General features: G+C 40.8%; 1 long non-coding RNA gene across 1 annotated transcript in view; it reads left to right on the top strand.

Moving 5' to 3' along the window:
- Positions 1-22,478, top strand: part of LOC309662139 — a 165,446-nt gene extending 142,968 nt beyond the window's left edge. The window contains exon 3 of the long non-coding RNA XR_014264529.1: positions 5,577-22,478. This is a non-coding gene — a long non-coding RNA (uncharacterized lncRNA). The remainder of the gene's footprint in view (positions 1-5,576) is intronic.
- Positions 22,479-23,665: the final 1,187 nt, after the last annotated feature.

The following is a 23,665-nucleotide window of genomic DNA, read 5'->3' as shown; positions in this document are numbered from 1 at the left end:
ACATAACTCAAACTACTTTGAGTGAAAATGAGATTTTTTTCCTTCAGTTCATAGAACTGCAATATTCAGGTGTGGAGCCAGGCCTAGCTTTAGACTTAGTCCCTGTTTCCAGATGTCCCAGGGACATTGTCCGGATGCTATCTCCAGCTCTCAGACCCACCTTCCTCTGTGGTGGCTTCATTCTCAGGCAGCCTGTGTTTCATAGGTGGTGGATAATGTCTTACATTCTCCCAGCTGAGCAATGCTACCAGAACTTGCTGCAAATTAATATTGTCTTAGTAGTTCCTTCCCTCTACAATTTCAGTTGAAATAGGGATAGGAACCTGATACTGGAAGCCTTGCTGATGTTGTTGTATTCCGAAACTCCATTTGTAACAATCCCTTTAAATTCAACCAATTTATTTGCTGCTAATGAAATTAAGACAGGAAGAAGAGGCCTGGTGGAGTAGGAAAAAAATCTGGATTTGGGGGTCAGCATAGTTTTAAGTCTCATTTCTTATATATGTGATTTTGGAAAAGTCTTGCTATATAAACGGAGTCATAATAGATGGGTCAGATTAGTGATCCTTCAAGTCCTTTCCAGCTGTTAAAATCCTTGACCAGATGGCTTTACTAGAGGATCATGGCTATTTGATGAAAGCATTTCGAACTCTCCCCTAAACCTTTCCTCTTGACCTTTGGGTTCCCAATCCCATATGAGATACAAAATCTAGGCATTCTTTCCAGTTAAGAATAAAAGGAAGATTGCTGGTGGGTCTCAGTAGGGGCTAAAGTCAGGAGATTTCTCTCTGGGGTTGAGAGAAAGTATTTTGGCCAAGTCTGGGAGAAAGACAATGAAGAAAAAAATAACAAAATGGTTAAGGGGGCATTGGGGTCTCACTCTAATTTGTTACCATCATTACCTTTTGTCTAAAGGCTGAGTCCTCCATTATCTGATCTATTTTTCTTATTGGATTAAAGTAGGGTGGGGAATCATCCTGGATGGGGCACAGATGTCAGGGGCTTTGGTCATAATTGTATTCTGGAGACCTAACACCTCTAAGCTGAAGTGAGGATAACCTAAGCCAGGTGGCCAGTCTAAAGCTGCAGGGATCAACTCTCTGACTCTTGTTTTCCTAAACTCCAAGGGGCCCCTTCTCCATCCCTTGCCTTTGGCCCACTCATTCTTCAGTTAAGCTTATACCTTTCATTATGTAAAATTCATTTTGATTTACTTGCTTGTTTATACCAAATCATTGTGTCTTTCTGGCATCTTTTGCATATATTACATCTCTTAGTGTTGACTTTATAGTTTAATTCTCAGAATTCAGGCTGTACATTGCAGTTATCCATATTTATTTCTGTTATTTGTGAAGAGATTTTGATCGTCACTTTCCTCTAAGAATTCATGATTGATTCACGGAAAGAAAAAATATTAACCTGTGTTTGTTTTGGAATTGTCCCTCTCTGCTGCCACTTTGCTGAAGAGAATTTTACTTCCCACGTTTACCCTCTGCTCTTCGTAGTGGGTTCTGCTGTTGCTAGGTTTGTTCCTTAGGTTGCTATGGTATTAAAATCACCTTTGGACTCATGCCATCCTGGTTAGACTTCGTTTCTTGATTGATAAAATGAGAACTTGGAGATGAGAACTCTGAAAGCTTTCTTTCTTCTAGTCTCAAGAAATAACATTTCTATGGTTCTTCTCCTTGGGCTGGGTTTCATGACATCATGGGGACTGGACTTTATAATAGAAGGATTTACAATGATATTTTAATGGGTCATTTAAAGAATGAGAGGGTCTCATTCTTGTAATCAGTACCAAGTGCTTTTTAAAAAATGTCTGGAGCCGAAACTACACTGCACAAGATGAGTCTGTGTGTGTGTGTGTGTAGGGTGTGTGTGTGTGTGTGTGTGTGTAGGGTGTGTGTGTGTGTGTCTGTGTGTGTGTGTAGGGTGTGTATGTGTGTGTGTGTGTCTGTGTGTATGTGTGTAGGGTGTGTGTGTGTGTGTGTAGGATGTGTGTGTCGGGGGTACAAAACATACTGTTAATTGAGAGTTTATGGGAGTTGCTTTTCTTTTTTCCGACTAGTTGCATCTAGTAGTCATGCTCCAATAAACTTTGGTCTGGTAAATAGAATGACAGTGATTTTATTGAAGTGAATTCGTTCATTTTCAGAGAGCCCCAAAGGATAACATTAAAGTGATGTGAAAGGAATTGTTTTAACTGTTAATTAAAACAAAACAAACAAAAAAAGTTCTTCTTACGTGGGAAAATTTACTGACATTTGTTTTTCTTTTCTGTGGAAGGATTTTTATAGATTGTGCATTCAGAAAATTGGCAAGGTTTGTAAGAATGCATTGCAATCCTACAGTAACATATATAACCAAAAAGCCATTATTTTAACACTATTTTTAAATGATGCTGGAAGAATATTAGGTTAATTTCATAATGGCTGTAGCATCCTCTGCACAGAAGAGGAAATGCCAGCTCCAAAAATTACTGCTGCAACATGGAAGCAGCTTATTAAAACTGTCAAGGGACAAGAAAGTTGTACATCAATGGGTGGTCTTAAAAGCAAACCTTGACAGTGATACAAAAAAGTATATTCATTCAAAAGAACACATACAACTTCTTTCCTGTGTTGATAACATAAGAAGTAGGAGAACTCACTGGCAAATTCAAGAACCACTAAGGCAGTCCATGTTTCATGAAGGGCCAGGCAAGCTCAACCTGCCTGTGGTCAGCTTGTTTTTCCACGAGACTTTCCACCGTGGCTGGGAAGCACCGTGCAACTGCCTTCCTCTCCCTGCCCCTCAGATCCCCTGTTTATGGGACTGGGCCAGCAGTCTTCTCCTGGTGTTGAGAACTTGTGAGGCTTACTTGATGTTTCCAGAGACCTGTGACATCTTTGGGTGTAAGACAGCATCATCAATAGGCAATATTATTACTTTAGGTGTGCACCTTGAATGGTCCTGAAATTCAGAATGCTTTGCAGAGTTGTGTGCTGACAGGTAGCCCTTTCCTGATAGGGGAGCAAGTAAAATGCAAAGTGGTTTGGGAGACCACAGTGAGATGGGCAATGCCAATATATTCACCCTCCAAATAGATGCCAGAATGAGAGAGGATACATTTAGATTTTATTCTGTGTATGTTGCTCTTAGATTGCCTTTTAGAGGGAATCAGCAAGTTGCCTGTAGGTTAATATTTTGAAGGTTTACAATTGTTGCTTAAAATTTTTTGGTTGGAAGTGAGCACAGTGCTTAATGAAATTCACCTGGTATGTCATTAGTTCATTAAAGGGTGGGACATTAACATTCCACAGAGACCTATTAAGAGAAGTAATTTTATTAAAATCTTAATTATTATTTTAAGGCAAATAAACTAATATTCTTATTTGTGAAGTGTTCCCTCTCCCCCCTCAGGATGCTGCATTGACAATTAAAATATAATAAAGATGATTAATAATGAATAAACCAAATTAAAATGTCATAAAATACGCAATTAAAAAACACTAAAAATCCTAGCTGAGCGGAATCTTTAGAAAAGGCTAATCATGACTGGAAGAGAAGTGCTTCTGGAAGATGATGTTGCAAAGCATTATTTAGCCATGGAGAGTTTTTAAAACATGCCTGATTCATGACTTAGGGATAATGATGTGAATCTTGTTAGACCCTTGATGCCCAAAATGAGAAAACCAAAGGGACCTGGATTATGCCCATATACATAATTTGACCTTCTAGTTACTTCTGTGTCATAAAAAAAGCCCATCTCAAACCCAGAAGAAAGTGGCCAGGTGTGTTGTCAAGCATGTACCACAGATAATCATAAATTTCAATATTATTTTATTAAATTTAATACTGTTTATGTGAGTATTGACATACATGCATTATTCAAAATAGCTCTCTAAGAGCTGGACTAGATAATCTTTAAAGTCCTTTTCTGCTTCAAAATTCTACCCCGTCCTGGGAAGTAGGGGGCTGTGGTGTAACAGAAGAGCATTGAACAATGATTTAAGACATCTGGGTCTGATGGTTTTGTTTTCCAGGACCTCAGTTTTCTTATCTGTAAAATGGGGAGTGTAATCTCTTCTTCACTGGATTGTTGAGAGGAACAAATAAAACATGTATGTGAAGATGCTTTAAAGGTATAAATTTTTAGAAACAATACAAATACTTTGCTTTAGCTTATAAGACACTCAGATCAATGTCTGATGTTTTTAGGCCCCATAGCTTTGGATGATCTTTTGGAAGAGCAAGTTGATTCCATCTCCTGTCCTGATTTCTGATTTTCAGTTTCTTTTTTTAATAACTGATATTTCACAAAATATATTGACTTCAGTTCTTGACAATCTCACATCTTTTCTGAAAAGAGACAGGTTGGAAATAAATAAAAAGTTAAAATGCGGTTTTCATTGTTTTAGGAGGAGGATTTGACCCATGGAAAATCTTAATAATAACCCATCATGGTGGGAAATTTTAAGTCTTTCTATTAGAAATGGATTCTTTTGTGTCTTTAAAGGTGCTCTGATTTTCAAGATGCTGCTAGTAAAACACCTGGGGAGGGGAAAACATTTAAATACTTGCCTATACCTTATATGCGTCAGAGAGGGGAAGTTCGCTTTCTAACTGAACACGTAGCTGAGAGTGAGGCTATGGGGATGGGGAAGATAATAGCCACTGTGCTAGGTGTTATGTGAAGCGTGGTCCATAACTTGTTCCCCATCATTGTTAAGATACTGACATGTTGGCATTGTTTGCCTTCTGGTACACACGTGGAAATGGAGGCGCAGAGGAGTTAACTTACTCAGTTTACACGGATGTAAGATCACAAGGCTGGTCAGCCTAGGAGCTGGAATCCAGAGTAGACATTAGAGAGGAGGGCTTTCCACCACGAAGGAGAAAGAGGCGCTGGCCGAACCTGCATCACAAGTTTGCCTGGGAGATCGCTGTCCTTCTCGTCTGATGTAGAAGGGGAGACCCTGTGGGCAGGGGACACACATGCTTTTCTAGATAGTGTTTCCAGGGGTGTTAGGTGGTGTCTGTACTCCTCCCTCATGATGGTGACATTTGCTGCTTCGTTCAAGAGACAGGATAAAATAGCTTGTTACTCCTTTAGCTATTGTCTCTACTCAATACATACAGTAAGAACACAGGATTTTTATGTCAGTTTTCTCATCTGTGAAATAGAAATAACAGTAGCAGCTATCTACTTAGGAGGATTAAATTGGCAATCCATGTAAATGTGAAACCTAATGCCTGCCAAAATTAAGGGTTCAATAATGTTAGCTGGTGCTGCTGAAATGTTCTCAACTACTGGGAAAAATTAGAGTGCACAAAACTTGGGTTTCCTGTGATTGAACTCACTCTAGCTCATGAATCCTTCCTTGGTCTCTTATAACGTATTATGGACTGAAAGTTTATGTCCCCTGAAATCATATGTTGAAACCCTAGCCCATCATCCCTAATGGGATGATGTTAGGAGGTGGGACTTTTGGGAAGTGATTAGGTCATGAGTGTGGAGCCCTTAAGAATGGAACTAGTGCCCTTATGAGACAGGAGAGCTTGCTTGTTTACTCTCTGCTCTCCGCCATGTGAAGATACAAGAAGACAGCCTTCTACAAGCCAGGAAGTTGGCCTTTACCAGGCACTGGATCTATCGGCACCTTTGATCTTGGACTTCCCAAACTCCAGAACTGTGAGAAATAAATGTTCATTACTTATAAGTTACTCAGTCTATGGTATTCGGTTACAGCAGCCTGAACAGACTAAACATGGCAGAAAACATAATCCCAAAGTTCTTCTGGTTTAAACCTTAGTGTCCTTGGGGTTGATATTCAGTGAGATTCCTCTTCTCCTCCTCCTTGGGATGGCATCTGAGTTAGTGGGAAGGAGGTTTGCCTGGATGGTTCCTTTCCTGAGTTTCTGCTGGCGACTACTTTCCGTATCATCACTGGGTTGGTCCCCACTGTGGGAGTTGTTCAAGGCTGGTGGCCGCAAGTGCAGGGGGACTGAAAGGCATACACTGTCCCCATCTGGGCTGGTTTAATGTTGGGATTCAGAGCTGGAATGGTGGTCTTGGATTATGGAGGGCACGCACGCCCCCATCCCCACCCATGCTCCACTGGCATTCAGCTTTCCTTCTGCTTCCTGGGGAGGAGGGGCTGTCACTTCCCCCTTTGGGCTCTGCCAGCCCAAGTGCCCACTTTCTGGACTGCTGTCCAGAGCAGTGTACCAGCACGATGCCTCTGCCGGCCTCTGTGCCTCTCCATTCAGTGGCCCAGAATCATACTGAGTGCCCTTCAGTGCCACCAGAGCACAAGGAATGGGGTGGGATCCCTTCTTTGGACAAGAAACACCTCAATCTGGTTCCCTCACACTCCACTGAGGGGGATTAATTTGCAAAGCTCCCGTTTTCAGCCATCTTCAAATGAATCGGGAACGCCATTCTCCTTATTTTGAAATCACCCACACCTCAGGCGAGGTGATCTTGACACCCGTCCCCCGCCACGTCCAGGAATCCCCGGCTGATACAGCTTATATTCCTCTTCCCCTGTCGTCTCCACTCTGCTCTTCCCCAGACTCACTCCTGTATTTTTTCCGGGCGTGGCTGCAGAAATGAGGTGCACTGGACTGTGTCTACATTTGGGGTCACAGTCTCTCTGTCCAAACCACCTTGTCTCCCTGAAGGGGCGTGTCTGGCCCACTTGAGTGAGGTGTTTCTTTGAGTGTCAAGCCTGAAGAATGGCATCTCTTTCTCCTTTTTCTTGGCCTGCCACCGTTTACTGGGTGCTTGCCACACTTCAGGCTTGGAGCTCTGTACCTCCTGGGTAGCCTGGAGGTAAATCCTGAGAGCTCATCCTGAGAGGTAGGCATGGCGACTTGGCCACTTTTACAGAGGATGGGGCTGAGGCTCAGTAAAGAGACGCTACAGGGTCAGACCAGGAAGTGGGGGGCTAAGGACTCTCAGCCTGAGGAATCGGGCTCCAGCAGCTCAAAGAATAATTGGGAAGCTGAATGTTTCATTCTGGAAAGCACTGGATTGTATGTGAACCCAGCTCTCTCTCTGTCTCTGTCTCTTTGTCTGTCTATCTCTCTCTCTCTTCATCTCACTGCTTCTTTCTCTCTTGCCTTCATGAGGAAGATTCTGCCCTGAAGCCACTCTTGCTTCCCACCCAATGTCTTATTGTGTTGCTTTTTCTTTCTGGATTCTCTCTATCTGGAAAGCTCAACTCATTTTTCCAGTGCTCGTATTTAAAAGGTTACCTTCTCTATCACATCACCCCCATGCCCTCCTTGGAGAATGAATTGCTTGCTCATTTTGTGCCTGCTTAAGGCATTGTGTGTCTAACTTATTATAGAACCTGTGCTGTGGTCGGCAGATCTCTCCTCTTCTGACAGTCTTTCCCCAGGTTAGAACCATTTTGAAACTTATATGTAGTTTACAATCAATATGTGCATTTAAAGTTGCATTTTCCCTTCCCTTTCCTTTCTCAGTGTGATTTGCATGTTTTCCAATTGATGACATTTTAGGGTTAGGAAATATGGTCGACACTTACCTTTTACGCTTGCCTGGTGTGTGAACTCAGGACTTCTCACAGAGGTGGAATTTTTTCTTCTTTTTAGTCCCAAGTACTTGGCAATTTGTCTTGCACATAATAAGCCATTGAATAAATGAATACATTAATGAATAAATGATGTACCATAAAAACAATGTTATTATGATCAATGAAATACATTTAACATATGGCTTCATAGGGTATCGGGCATTTGCTTGGAAGTTTTCTTTTGAAACTCTGTGACTCAGAATTTTTATTTCAGGGAACCAGACACATTTTCACTAAATATTTGACTCTCCATATGCAGCTGCCACTTCCTGACTGTATAACTATGTTAGCCAGTTGAACCTTGGTTTCCTTATCTGAAAAGATGGGATAATAGTAATTATCTACTTCAGAGATCTGGAAAGATTTTTATAAAGTAAGTACCTTGCCTGTGTGAGATACCTCTTTGGGAATTGCTATAATCTTCACATGTCAGAGAGCTAACTCAGGTTGCTAATTAATCATTGATGCTCTCAGTCTGGAGTACTAATGGTTGCTGACCCAGCAGTTCCCTTTTCTTCTCTCTAGCATAACTTTTTTTAGGTATTCACCCCTCCCCATGCAGCCATAGGCTTTAGCCCAAGCTAATCACCCCTATAAGAGCAGCAAGGGGATATCCATTTGCTTTATGAGGAATGTGTTAGGAAAAGATGTGGAATCCAATCAATGGGATGTGAGGGGAAAAGACTCTGAGAGCTTCTTGGAAAAGTTTCATTGCTGGTAAAGAAGAGCTGCAGACTCTGACTCTAAGAATTATGTTTGCTCCAGTTCAGTGGGAAAACTATAGTCAGGGGATTACAAGCCTCATTCATAGTAATAAAGAGCACGGATTCTTCAAAAATAAATGAACGGCACATATATAAATAAAGCAGAGAGAGCCACAGTGAGCGTTTGTCTCTCTTTTTCCTGTGGGCATTATAATCTAGACTTGACCGTTGCCTCAGTCATGGTGCTGCCATTCAGAGTTCATATTGATAGTGAGGATTCTGCGAAGCCAAGGGTTGGAGGGAACATGGACCCGTGATGACATTTTGAGCTTCTGAATTGCCCAACCCAAAAGCCTACCTACCCTGGCTTACCAATTATGTCAGAAAATATATTATCGGATTATTTAAGCCAGCTTGAGTTCCTACTTCTGTTGCCTACAGCCATCAGCAGCCATCTTCACTCTTATATATCCCAATTGCTATTATCCTCCCCAGTAAGCAATTTATCTCTTGCATTCTTTTTTCTTTTTTTTTGCTATCTCTCTGCAATGCTAATATTCTTATCCAGGAAGGATTCTCTTCTTTTTGTAGTGTTAATAACTTTTCTGCAAACCTCTTTGTTCATTAGTTTTGCTTGGCTCTGTTTCTAAGGCAGTTCTCAGTTTTTCCAGGCACTCTGGTGGTTCTCAACTCAGTGGAGTCCTGGCAGTGTGGAGGACACGTGGCTGTTCATTGCCCAGAAGACTCATATTTTGGCTGCATGCTACCTGGTGAATTTCATCTTTTTTTTCATTAATTTGTTAATTTCCAAAATGTGTATAACACAGCTATGGGGTAGACACTAGGTCAGGCTCTGGGGGTACAATAGTGAACAAATGGAAAGATCCTTGCCTGGAGAGTTGTGAGAATTTTTATGGCCGATATGGAAAAGGATGGGCTCCGAGAAAGTTTAAGAGAAGAGGAAGCATGTCATTTGCTCTTGACTGATGCTATCTCAAGATGAACCGAGAGTTTTAAAATTATTCCTAAAATTAGAAAGAATGGCTTAGGTGAGCAGTCATCTTTCTCTAGCTGAAGGCTAAAATCATGTTCTCTTTCCTAAATCTTATGGAGAAAAACACTTCTCCAGTATTAATGCTTCCAAACAAATGCGGGAACTGGAAACCAGCAGGAGGCAAGTGTTGGTGTTAAGATGACTTATAGGATGTAGGAACGCCAGGTGAGGAGTTAGGGACTGGCACAGTCCTCGCACGCTTCCAATAAGCTAATGCTTTGAGGTGAGCCTCTGGTTCTTTCTGGGTATTATATCTTGAAGCGTGTAGAACTGGATGTTGCCCAAGCTCACTCTGACCTCTTGCACTATGAAATTTTATCATTATGATTAATAAAGCCTAGAATCAATCATGAGGCAATTAACAAATACCTCCAAGATTCACCTTTGGGAAATATAAGGATTTAATTGATAAATAGCTAGAGACATTATTTTTACTGATCCAAATGAGGAGCACTGAATGTTTATAAATTTGGACAAGTTATTTTGGGTTCCCAAGCCCAGGTTTTTAGCAATGGTGATCCAAGCTCGTACAGATTCTCAAATAACAATTCACCTCCTCTTGTGGGTGGTGGCAGATCACAAATCAGTGCTGATTGGCCATTTTCTTGTTGCTGAGGAGCTTTCTGGCCAGGTTTCAGGGAAGGAAATGTCTACAACCAGTAAGACCTTCAGTTATGGGCCTGTGGATCCTATTACTTTCTCTGTGCTCAGTTATTTGTGCATTCTGATGTTTTAAGCCTCTTGGGCATGGCTGTTAAGAGGTGGCATGAGTGTCATCTTCCCAAGTTCTGCCCATCAAGCCATGAACACATATCCATTGACAGCCTGTCCATGTAATGAATTGTCCAAACTGGGGACACTGGAGAGTGAATGAGGACACTATTAATAGTTATGCTGGAGAATGGGGGTAAACTTGGACTGGCTTGAACAAACTGGGCCTTATGCATACCCTATCCATTGAGCACCAGCTATTTAGAAGTGGGGAGATTATATATAATATGGAGACACAGAGACCCACCCAGGTCACGACTTTCAACCGGGTACCATCATCCCCACTAGCCAACACAGTGGTCTCCAAATACCCCTGCATTCCACCTCCAACAGTCTGTGAGATCTTTATAAACCCCTTTAAATGTCTGATTCACTTGCTTTGTTTGAAATAACAAAAGTCGGATGACTAATTGCTTCATAGGAATTCCCTTCAATTTGTTACTTTGCTAAAAATTAAATAAATAAATGAATCATCCCTGCTTTATCCTGTATTCAATATAATTAATTCTAATCTTTTGCATTTTCATTTTCTCCATGTTTCATTCTATCATTTAGAAGACACAAACAGAAGAGAACTCTTTTAAAATTAGTGGAATAATTGTGCTGCTCATGCTACTTTGTGAAAAGGCTGTTGAAAAAAATACCATGACCCGATCTCACACATTAAATGGTTTAGAAGTGAGACCTTCAAAATTTGATTGAAGGGATCACACTGAGAATTGTTTTTATCTTGGCTTATATGCTTTCTGATGTGTCCTATCTCCCCAGCACACTGCTTTACTCTTGGAAAATATTAAGCACAGATTTTTAGTTAATTAGTTAATATTATGGATAGCTTCATTTTTATATTTCCAACTCATTGTTTCTGTCATTGAAGGGTATCATAAATAAACTTCAGTTTTACAGCAAGTAATCTAAGTACTGAGGTAACCTGGAAAGTGCTTCAGTAATTGCTTCTATGCATACAAAACTCGTTACTACCATGGAGGATGAAGAAATTTCAGTGTATTTCAAGGCACCCAAGTTGGAGGAAAGGGCTCTGAATGCCCTGTCTCATAAAATATAATTTTTAGAGTCTGCTTGATCCAAAAATTTCAAGTGTCTCTTACATCCATAAACTCTCTTCTTTCCAAGGGGGCTACCACTCCCTGGTGGTAAGGTATTCATAAAGACATTACATATAGTAATTATAATAACAATAGCACTCTATGTTTGCATAGCAGATTATAATGTACAAAGTAGTTTTGCACACTCATCATCTCATACGACTCTCTCCACAACCATTGAAAAAAGTGTTTTTGGCAGAGAATGTTATGAGTTCATAGCACCCTATTTTCTTTTTCTCCTGGGTAAGCACAAGTTATTTTCCAGGCTTCCTTGGAGTTATGTATGCCCATTCTTGGGCCAATGGAATGGGCAGAACTGAAACATGCTATTTTTAAGCCTGGCCCATTAAAAACTCCTGGCCATTCCCCATACTTTGATTTTCCCCCACTAACTAGTTGGTTATAAGGAATCCAGAAGAGGAATTCAATATTCTGGTGTAGGGGTCTGAAAACCATGCCCAGTTGGTCAAACCTGGTCTGCCGTCTGTTTATATATATAAAGTTTTATTGAGACTCAACCACATTGCTTTATTTATATATTGGCAATGGCTTCTTTTATATCAGTACTACAATGGCAGAGTTGAGTAGTTGTAACATATGGCCTGTAATGCTTAAAATATTTGCTATCTGTCCCTTTACAGATAGTAAAGGGGATGACAAATCTACAAGATGGAAGGAGCCTGGATACCTGAATCACTGTGTGGAAGGCTACACTAAACACCCATACTGAACACGATGAATAAGAAATAACCTTCGGTTGTATTAAACCATTAAGGTTTTAATGTGTCTATGTTAGTCATTTCCTATATTTATTAATATAATTTTCTTACAGTCAGTTTATTGATGAAGTAATGAGGCGCAAAGAAGTAAAGTTACCAATTTAAGCTCCCAGAGTCAGAAATAAATAGTAGTAGACAATCTAGAAATTGAACCAACTTAGGTTTTTTAATTCCAGTGCCAGTGTACTTGTCAACATATTTCAGATGTCACTACTGAACATATTATATCAAAAGTGTATAACATAATACCGTAAATTAAACTAAATACCTAAAGTGTAATAGGTCTTTCCTGATCAGGAGTAGTTAATGTACCTCTCAAACCATCCAATAGGTCATAAAAAACCATATTGGAAAAAGGAAAGCTGCAACATCTCATTTTGTAGACTGGTAAACCTGAGGCTTAGTGAAGTCCAAAAACAGTAACATAGTTTGTGATAGTCAAGTGGTATAAGGTGATATAAGGTGTTGTGAAGAATTAAAATGAAGTCTTCAAACTATCTTCAGTGCCTTTCTTTCAGGCCATGTCAACAGAAAACAAACAAGCAAAAAAAAACACACCAAAAAAGAAGTCAACAAAGAGAACTTTCTTAGTGTTCTCTTTGTTAATAAGGATGAGAAGAAAACCACTGAGCATTCAACTACTGAATGTCTGGATTTCATCATCTTTGAGGAGGGAACTGTGAGATTTGAGGTTTAGTGAGCTTCTTGGTGGTTTGCAGACTTGTTGAGGTTCTGTTATATGGTGAGAAACTTCTGTTGGGTAGATTCCCACTAAAAGTCTAATCTCAAGTGTTATTTCACTCTTTGTCCATCTGGGGCCTACAACCCTCCTCTTTTTCAGAGGAACTCAGAATTGATACAGTGAAGAGATTTTTCAGGTGAGGAGTTTTTGAGGCAATGGGTATATTTGAGCAGTAGAGACACAGGTTGTCAGAATGCTGTGTAGAGCTGGCAATAAAAATCATGGACCAAATAATGCAATGAATCCCAGAGCCCTAGAGTAAATAGAGCAAGCTAATTCTACACAAAACAACTTATGTTACTAGTCTTTCATATTGCACAACATGTTAGTGTAATCTGAATAAATCCTAGGGCTCCACATAGCCCAGTCTCACTGCAGGGTCACAGTTAAATGGCTACAGTCCAGAATTCTGAAATAAAATAATTATAATTTTATTTGATTGTGTTCAATAATGTCAAAGGAGCTCCACTTTATCATCCATGACAGTATTTCTTAAATTCTTTCCCCACACGCTTCTCATTCTCCTACGTATTTGCTACAGCATCCGTCCATGCGTTTTGTTTTCTTTCCTGTATTTTAGCTTTCCATGAAATGCTTCTCCACACCCATTTCTGTGGGCCCCATTTTCTGTCCCTATCCCCCTTTCCTTTGACAACTCTGCAAAATATTTCTTTAATGAGTAGATGAGGATGGGTTGAGCAAAGGAAGGAGGTTATATATACTCATATATTAATTACATTTGCCCCTCCTACATTAGAAAGGTAAGAATGGAGAGAAAATATTTTGAAACAAAGTATAAGTTATAAAATCTTTGCTTAAAACCAAGTAGCCTTTGACTGCATATTAAGCAGAAGTCATTAGCTTCATTGGAATGAGAACCAATAAGCCTTGATCATCTTTACTTTCAGGTATATGGCCTTTGCAAGGCCCATTGAAGTTACATCAGAGTTGCTTCAGAGCCATTGTTAAACACCCAATGCTTTTCATTTTTGTACAATAATAAGGTGCTGTGGCTCATTATTAGATACATGCTAAAATATCTACCCACTCATCACCTATTCATCACCCCATCAACCTCACGCATTTACTCTGGCATGGAGACTTAGTCCAGCCAAATGAACCAACTGAGAAAGAACATTTAATCAAGCTAGGCATGAACAAAGCGGCCCTGAACAAATGGTGTTAGAATTGTGTTGCCACTGCCTACTGTCACAGAATACTTGTGGGATGAATAAGACCAACACATTTTGGAGGTGATATTTAGGAACTTTCGCCTTGACAGGCACATAGGTATATACGAGGAAACTGCATCTTTGGAGGTAATCCAGTTTAATGAATTGATGTCTGCAGTAGCTAAGATACCTGAAAAAATTATGGCAAATGGTACATAACAAAAGCTACTTCTTCCTCTTACCAGCCTTAAAGGATCACATAAAAGGACATGGATCTAGCGTTGGAGGCTAGGGGAAGCCTCCCTAGAAAAAGGAACTTGGAAGGTGAGATCTAAAGGCTAAGGAGGAGCTCGCCAGGTTCAGGTGGGAGGTGGTGGTGAGGAAGCACAGCGCAATGGTCTGGAGGAGGGAGGAAGAGGACCAGAGTGGATATGGCCTTGGACCAGAAAATCCAGCAAAGTGACAGGAACTTGGGACCTGTGAACAAGGGCTACTCTTACCAGATGGAATTGTTGTTAGAACTTCGACTTGTCGCCTTAGGGAGCAGGGAGGGAAGGCCAGCGTCCTCACCTTGGACACCAGCGCTGGTGCCCTGCCGGGCTCCCCGCAGGTGTGGACTAAGGCCTGGCGTGCGGGTCATTTCACACGTGCGTGCTGGGACTCCAGGCCAGACGTTGCCCCTTTGCCCAGGTGGTCAGGCTCTTCGTGTGCGCCACTCTGACCTTGACACAAAATCTCTTCCCTTCCCAGGCTTCTCCAGGAAGGCCGCCCTGTAAGTGGGGATTGCTGCTGTTTGTAAAGGATGCGCGGGGTCGGGGGTGGGCGTGGTGCTCATACAGCAGAGCCCAGGGCACCCCACGCCCTTAGACATGTGTTTCTTTTCTTCCCAAGCTTCTTTGAGTGTGCCTTCCCATGTGTTGAATCACATGGAAGTGCTCTTTCGTAGGTCAAAAATGATTGAATAGCAGGAATTTCATGTGGTTCAGCCTAATGTGCATTTTCCCTTTGGTTGAAATAGTTTGTAAGATATTTGGTAGTCATATTTAAATGCTGTCTTTGAAATTCCACTTATTGGAGGAAGCACACTGCTTGAGGCTGGAGCGTAATGTGGATTTGAAACCCTGCTTATCCATTTCTTATTGTGTTACTTTGAAGAGGCCGTTCCACTCTCTTTGCCTCAGTTTTCTTATGTGTAAAATAGGAATTAGGTATTTATAGGAATCAGAGGTTTGGGGGGAAGGATTAAATGCAGGAACCTGTGGAAAAAGCACCTCACCCAGGGTCATCACACAAGTAAAACTCCCCAGAAATGTGCTGTTTAGGTCAACCCAGACTGTTGCAATCGGGTCACCCAGAGTATGTTAGAAAGTGATGGACCACACATTGTCCATCAGCACCATTTAGAAGCTACTGAGCTCAGTTCAGTAAAAAGGATGCTTAGCAGTGACCTCTATCTACTTGTCATTGTGCTCAGGCCTGAGGATGTAGGCAAGTTCTTGCAAGGTGTGTCACTTTTTGGTTTTTCCCTTTAGCTTTACAGGGCACTTGCTGGAATTCTTACATGCACATGATTGGTATGTAGGAACCAGGAATCTAGAAAACATATTAAAAAAAATACTAACAAATCCTGCTCGATTTGGTTTTAGAAAGAGACATTGATTTAAACAGGGAAACTTTTTCTCTCAAGGTTATGTTTGCGAAATATTAGGCCACAAAGCATGGTGCAATGTCATACATTTTACTCATTTATGCATTCCCCAGATGCAGCACCATGTGTGACCTTGCTCAGCTATCCAAACTGTAAAATAAAAGATTACCCAAACATTATCAGGGGTGTATAAGAAATTACATTGCGAGTCATAGCTGAGTTTTCAGTTCTTGTTTTACTCTTTCAGCTGAGCAGACAATTTCGTTTTTTTTTTGGTCTAAAATCCCCTAGATGGCACTAGAGAACCCTGTATTTAAGTGGTTTATACAATAACCCTAAGTAGATGAGGGGAAGTAATTTTTATTTTTCTGCAAATAAACGTTAATAAGAAGTTGAACGGAATGTGGTGCAATGTGCAAGGTTAGCGTTTATGCATTCTGTACTTAAAAGATATACTAGGTGCTCCTTGAAAGTAAAAATTGGTAATTTTTAACTGTGGATGTCTCGGAATTGGGTTTTGATATTTTAATTAGCGTGAAATTCATTTGGTGTGGACAAAAAGACTTGTAGAAACAGCAGAGATCCTGAGGCTGATTCTTGACCCCAGTGACATTCGTATCAGAGCCATATAACACAGTATCAACATCTCCTAGGATGGGAGAGAGTGGGTTTACCTGGGGGCCCTGAACCCAATGGCCCAGGAGATGCACAGGTGAGATGAGTGAAGAGGCCTGGCTGTAAGAGTGGGACGTGGTGGCACATGTGCCAGAACCACACAGCTACCGGGCACACGGACCAGTAAAAAACAGCATTCCTGTAGGTCCAGGGTGGCCCATAGGTGTGAGCTGATAATTTTTGTAAATCTTATCCTGATAGTTTTCAGGTCATAAATCTAAGGCTGAGATAATGATTGACCTCACCCAAGGTCGCAAAGTTATTCAGTGATAGAGTTAGGCTTCGGTTTCTCTGACTCCGCCCTCTCCCCCTTATAATTGTACTATCATGCCAAAGTCGTCTCCACACCGCACACCCCTCCCATCGTTCTTTCTTTGTCCTCCCTTCAGACGTCCAGTGTCCTTGGATCACGTGGCAGATGGGGGCTCTGAGCTGCCAGTGGCTTGAGGGCCCCAATTCAAGAGCCTTAAACAAGGATAGAACACTTGAAGTCGGGCAGCTCCAGGGCTCGCTAATTTGCGGTTGAGTGATGTCATGATGGGCCCAGGATTTTTCCATTTTTGCACTCTGCCATTTTTCCATTCTCACTTTTGGCCCCCGTGGGTGAAAAATTGCTGTGGCAGCTCCACGCATCACATACAGACACGAGCACACCCAGGGGTGGAAGAGGAACTGTTCCCTCCTTGGGTCTCTTTCATAGAGTGAGGAAACCTTTCTCAGAAGTTCCCAGTAGACCTCCCCTCATGTCTATACTGGCCAGAACTGGGTGATTCTGGGCACCAAACCATGACTACCAAGGCGAAGAGACAACCAGGTTGCCTGGTGGAGGTGCCCCTCTGCCAACAGAAGGATCTGGAAATGTGCAGGGCTGTCCTTGGTTTACAAAGTGACTGAATGCCATCTGCAGTACTTAGAACCCAGGATACAGGGACAAGAAGTGTGTGATATTCAGGGCAGTCCTTTGGGATGAAGAATCGTCTCACCCAGATGCCAACATTACCCCTGCTGAGAAACCCTGGAGTCCAAACAGGACTTGCTTCTGAGTCACAAGGAAGGAAATGGACACTGAATCGGTTGGGACCCTGGCAACAGGAAAGAATGGAGGTGTGGCTACTGAGTCAGCAATCAACAGCCCACTTCTTCTTGTTCCTGCTCAGGTCTTATGAATACTTCAGAATCCCGTACAAGTGTGTAAGGTAAAGTGCTCAAAGAAGGCTAGCCTCTCCAGGTCTTTTGCTAATAGACTACAATCAAATCAAAGAGAATAGAATAATTATCAGGAGTTTACTTGGATAATATGCATGGGGAAAGAGCTGTTATTCTTCTTGAAAATAAAATAAAAATGAAAGCAACTAGTGCTTTTATCTGTCACTGGGGTGGGATAGGAGAAAGGAGATATTGGTGAGGCTAGATGGGTTTGTTTGTTGGTTTGTTTTGTTGCAGGGTTGGAGGAGCTGGGAGGCCACCAGGAGCTGGAGAAGGGCACTGACTTCCTGCCGGACGCCCTAAGTGTCATGGGAGAGAATTAACAAAGGCGAGGCATCGGCATCATTTTATGGAAAGAACTCAGGCTCCAAAGCCACAGAGAACTTGGTCACCAAATCCAGGGTTGCTGTGAACTATATGGGGAAAGTCACCAAAGGTCTCTGAACCACAATTACGCCTCTTTGCAACATGGCTCACAATGATATCTACCTGATACATTGTTGCCATGATTACATGGGCAGCAGAAGGCAAGGCCCTAGCACAGTGCTCAGTAAATGTCAAGTCCCATCTCTGTTTCCTGGACATGTCATTGTTATTTATTTACTCACTCTTTCTCCCCATATAGAGTTGCAAGATTTAGCAAATAAAAATAGATGACTCCAGTTAAATTTGAAGTTCAGATAAACAACCAATAATTTATTAGTATAAGTATGTCCCAGGTACCTTGGAATACACCTATCCTAACAAATTATTGCTTGTTTATCTGAACTGCAAATTTCACCGGGTGTCCTGCATTTTATCTGGCAACCCTATCCCTACATTCCCTCTCTTCCCTGGTTTCTCTCCAGCCAGAGTAAATAAATGAAGCCTAAATTAAATATCACTCTCTCACTCATCTGTTTTAACCTTAGCGGGAACCTGGCAGACCAATGACATCACCTTCAACTTCTTTTGGTGAGCAAACATCCTCTGAGCTTGGGAGGAGAGGACCTTGCCTTGGCTGAGACAGGATCAGGTCTCAAAAGCCATCTTGGTCTTATGAACTTTGTGGTTAATCTTGTCGCAGAGTGTTTTCTTTCACAGTTGGCTGTTCCGGGCCTGCATAGATCTGCAGTAAATACTGTACTGCACTGCTGAAAAGGGAGGAAAAACATTACCATCTGCATCTACAGCTTGCAAATTACAGCTTGCAATCACCTGCTATTAAATAAAGACGCTTTAACAATATTTTGGGTTTTAAATTAGCAATTTACATCACAAGACTCTGAAAATACTAGTCTTTTAATACTGCAATTTTCTTTCCTTTTAACCAGGCATCAACATGTATTGAATTTTTTAAAAACGCAACACAAAGTAATGTTTATTTAAACAATAGCCACCAATGGTATGAGACACAGATGGAAATCCAACAGTTCCTCACTCAGTGGGCGGCTTTACTGGAGGACCCTGATGGGCCTGCAACTCTCTAATTTACATCATGGGGGGAATCTAGGCATTGCTGTTTTTTTTTTTAACTGCCTGGCCACATCAGGCTATGTGTCATGTAAGAAAATTGTCTCAAGCCGGGAATTAGAGGCAGTCTCTGTATGAAGGGGACTTCAGCAAAAAGGCTGAAAGGGAAAGAGTTCAAGTGGGAGGATTTCCCTTTGTCACTTGACATCAGGGCTGAAATGGAGGGGACTGGCATTTGTGCAAAGCACACTGCATGCAAAACAAGATGGGATTTGGAAGCATACAAAGAGAGAAAGATTAAGCAGCTTTGAGCCTCACGGACACTACTTATATAGACAGAGGGTTATATCTATATCTAAATATAGTGGTTTGTCTTCCAGTTCTTTTTATTGGACCTTTAGTCCCCTTTCTCTTGACATCTGAGTTAGGGAACAGAAAACTCAAAGAGCTGGCACAAGTTGCAAAGAGATAAGTATAAGCTTTGTGGTGGTGGTCACTGGGTTGTAAATTCCTTCACACAGACACAAAGCATTCCGGGGCATTATTCCTATTAGCAGGCAGCCTGCTTTCCTGTGTGTCCCAGCTCTTCCCTGCATTCAGCTGCTGTTGATGAACAGCTGCTTCTCAGAGCTCTCCCAGATCCAGGACTGCTTTTGGTACTCTTTTTTCTTTAATCCTAAAAAAAAAAAGATACTACTCTTGTCTTCGTTGTTCATGCCTTGCCATTTTTGCTTTTTATAACCCAAGACACCTGCCTAAATCTTGAATTCTTTTCTTTTCATGGTGTGTTGAATTTTGATTCCTACACATGCTATGTGCTCAATAAATGTTAGATATTATTATGATTTTTATTTGTAGTAAAGGTTTAATGCTGTGTCATACAAAATTCTATTTGAAAGGGAAAGCGTCTTTGAAAAAGTTTAGAGTTTAGATTTCAGCTCATTCCATGGGCTTGCAGTGGTAGTTGGTCTAGAGGAGGGGGCAGTGTTAGATCCTTTCTACTTTCCATTAATTACTCTGTTCAGCCTCCCAGGTTCAGTCATAAGTCACGCCCAACCCAGCTCCAGTAGAGCCAGCTTGTGGCCATTAGTAATTTACTTGGAAAAGCAGCAAATTGAATGACTCTTAGACTTCTCCACTCCTCTTAGGCTTATTGGTCACCTCTGATGCCATTTATCAACGTATCCTGTCATCACTGTTAAGGTCTAATGTTAGTTCCTCAGTTTAAGGATTAAATTGGTTTCAATCTAATCTCCTAAATAGAATTCAGATGATTTAGGGCCCAGCTCAACTGCTTCCTGGCCAGAGGGCTTTGTTCTGGTCTTTTTATTAGGTGCTATTTATAGTACCATTTTCTGATAGAATCAGGGCATAATGGATTGATTTTTATTTCTTGTTGATTACATGCACATTCTTTCTAAAGGCTTTTAGAAACTAAATGTACAACTTATCACCAAAGCTTAACACCGGAGTCATTCTCATTTGCTTAAATAGAACCTGCAAAGAATAAAATTCTCCCTTCAAAAGTATATACACATTCTTGAGTGACAGAAAAGCCCTTGAATGTCTATTGCTAGATGTTCTGGACTCATGACCTATCTCATGTCTTTTAATGAATATTCTAAATGTGAATAGCACTTAAATAATAATCACTGTCTGAAACAAAAAATCATCAGTGTCTTTGGATGATTAGACTTTGAATGTTTTCTCGGTGTGCATGTTGTTTTATGTATGTGTGTGTTGGTCACAGATGCCATGTATGGCATGAAGAATACAGTTGGTCCTCAAATTTTCCCCTGCCTGGTTCAATAGGGGCTGGAGTGAGAATAAAGTAAGATAGTTGTGAAAGCCCTTTGCAAACTGTGGAATGTTGCTTTTTAAAAGCAATTTGAATTTCATAGTGAAAGCCCATCCTAGCATTCATGTCAGGCCCTAAGACCAACACTTAACTTTGTTAGTATTTTAGAAGGATATTAGTCTATTAGTCTGTAATGTGTGTGTGTGTGTGTGTGTGTGTGTGTGTGTGCAGTGTGTACGCAGGGACAAGTACATACATGTAAAATCAAGTTTGTTTTAAATGCTTCTATTGAATTTTCCTTGTAAATAATGTTGTCCAAAGTATCTACCATAATTTCTTTTCAGTTATGCACCTGCTAATTTCTTGCTTCCATGAGATGTTCTTGAATCATTTTGAGGAAGAGAGAGAAAGAGCCAGAGATAACGATCTAGTGAGAGAGCAATATGCCAACCTTTATTAAGACTTCAAAACACTTGGACGTACACTTCCTTAAAACTCAAGAGTTCACTGGGCTTGACATTTTCCAAATCCTTGGATACTTGTTAACACTCTTCATATCCATTTTCATGATCTCTCAGCTGGAGAAAAGATGGTTTATGTGTTTTAACTACCTTTAAGCCTTTAGCTAGTTAAGTAAACATAATTTCATGTAATGGGCTTTGCCATTGAGTTTACATTTTAAAGAGTCTCTCACAATCTATCCATTCACTCAGGTTTTACATAATGCACTTGGCATTACAGGACTATAGCTGAGAAAAGCACATGTTAAAGCCATGGTAAATGGGAAGATGCAGAATGTTTCAATCCCCAATCCTTAGTTTTACTAATGCTGTCAACATTTTTAGCCTCTCTCTCTCTCTCAAGAATTGCTTGCAGATGGCCAAATTACTTGTTTTTTTCTTTCACCTTTAAAAACTTTCCTCCTGCTTCCTCTTTTGGGGCTGGTAATAATCACAGAACCATAGAATTTCAATCTTAGAAGGTATTTTAAATGTCATACAAATCCAATAGTTCATCCCGTGCTTGAATCTTTTATATTACATTCCCACTAAAGGGCTAGCTAGGCTCCTCCTGAATTCCTTTAGCTATGGGACACTCATTACCTCTCAAGGGAGTCCATTCCATTCCTACACAGCCCTAGTAGTCAAAAAATTATTTGTTAGGCTTAGAAGAAATCCCCCTATTGAATTTTGCTCTGTTCTCAGTAAATAGACAAAACATGTATAATCCTTTTTTCATATATTTGAAGACAATTATTCTGTCTCCTGTAAGTTTCTTTATGCCCAATATTTCTGATAATTTTATGATGTGATTTGGAGCCTAGTCATCCTAGATCCTTCAGCTCTGACCATGCCAAAGTTCACTGACAAGAATAATAGTGGAAATAAAACCTACCATATTAAGCTTTTAATGGGTGCCAGGTATCTTACAAACCTTACCTTTAACATCCACAATGATGTGAGTTAGGTATTGTCATCCTCATTCTATAGATTTAGATAAAAATCTATATCTCTCTATATCTGTAGTTAAGGAAACAAAAGTAAGGAGAAGTTGAGTAGCTCTCCCAAACATGCATATCTAGCATCAGTAGTTGGCAGACCCTGGATTTGAACTAGTGTCTTCACTGATTTTAGAGTGGGTGTTCTTAACTGTACATCATAATCCCTTTGTGAGATGTGATAACAACCCCCTCACCCACCCCATAGAGTAAGCTGGTCTGGTTTAAGCAGTTCAGAGTGGAGAAAGGTGGTAACTTACCTTGTTCTAGAAGTGATGCCAAACCAAAGGACTGATGCCAAACCAAAGGACTGATCGGGATGAGTCCAGTGGGAGAAAGAAGGAGAGAAGCAAAGGAACTGGATGAGTAATAGGATGGCGTATGAGTCTCAGAATAATTGAAAGTGGTACATCTGGCAAACCCTACCTATATCATGGCCTCCTTTGGAAGGAGGGCGTGGCTGTAAAGAAATAGTCATTGAAACTAGCCATATTCTGGGTGTACATGTGTCTCCCTTTGAAAGGATATAATTTTCCTCAGAATATAGGGACCTGAAAGTGGAAAAGAAACCTTGCATTCACAAATGTCCTTAGGAAACAAAGTTGATTAGAGATGAAATGAAAAAAAAAGGAATTCCTGGTGTCTTTTGCTTTTTTTTCAATAGACTCAAGTGGACCACTAAGTTAGAGGATATTATTGCTGAAAGTACTTAAGAGATTTAGTTAAAAACTCTCATTTTACATGTGGGGAAACTGAGGTCCAGAGATGAAAAGTGTCTTGCCCAGTGCTATACATCCAGGCAGGGACTCAGAAGAGTGTGTGATCAAGGTCTACTGACTGCAGGACCGAGACTCTTTTTACTCTATTTCCTTACAGTTACTATTTCTTTGGTGAATCAAATAATAACTGTTCTATTGTAATGCACTGACACAATGAACAATTGCAAGACGGAAGCTTACACTGGAAGCTTGCTGTGCAACACGATGCAGAATTCAGTGTTTGATGCATCTTTCTTAGGGATGTTTGCTGAAAGTATCAGAGGGTGGAGGGGGGATTTGTGGCAACATTATTCCAGCTAGCATCACAGTTTCCTGTATCTTATGGGATTATTTATGGTGAATCTGGTTTCATTCGGTTTTGGAAACTTGGAATCAGAATCATGGGGGTGAGGAGGTATTCATTAAAAATGCAGGTTCTTAGACAAACCGGCAGACAACCTATATCAGAATTTTGGGGAGTGGAATCTAGAAATTAATATTTGACAAACATACTAGATGAAGCTTATGCATATTAAAGTTGGAGAAGTACTTGTGTTAGCTCATCAGTGTGTTAGTTTCCTATTGCTGCTGTAATAAATTACTATAAATTCAGTGACAATACATATTTATTATCTTACAGCTGGGAGGGTCAGAAGTCCAGAGTGGACATCAGAAATACAAAATGGGTTTCATTGGACTAAAATCAAGGTGTCAGCAGG

The sequence above is a fragment of the Balaenoptera physalus genome (genome assembly GCF_965194825.1).
Source record: "Balaenoptera physalus genome assembly, chromosome: 5".
Lineage (NCBI taxonomy): Eukaryota > Metazoa > Chordata > Mammalia > Artiodactyla > Balaenopteridae > Balaenoptera > Balaenoptera physalus.
This window is presented reverse-complemented; position numbering and strand designations above follow the sequence as displayed.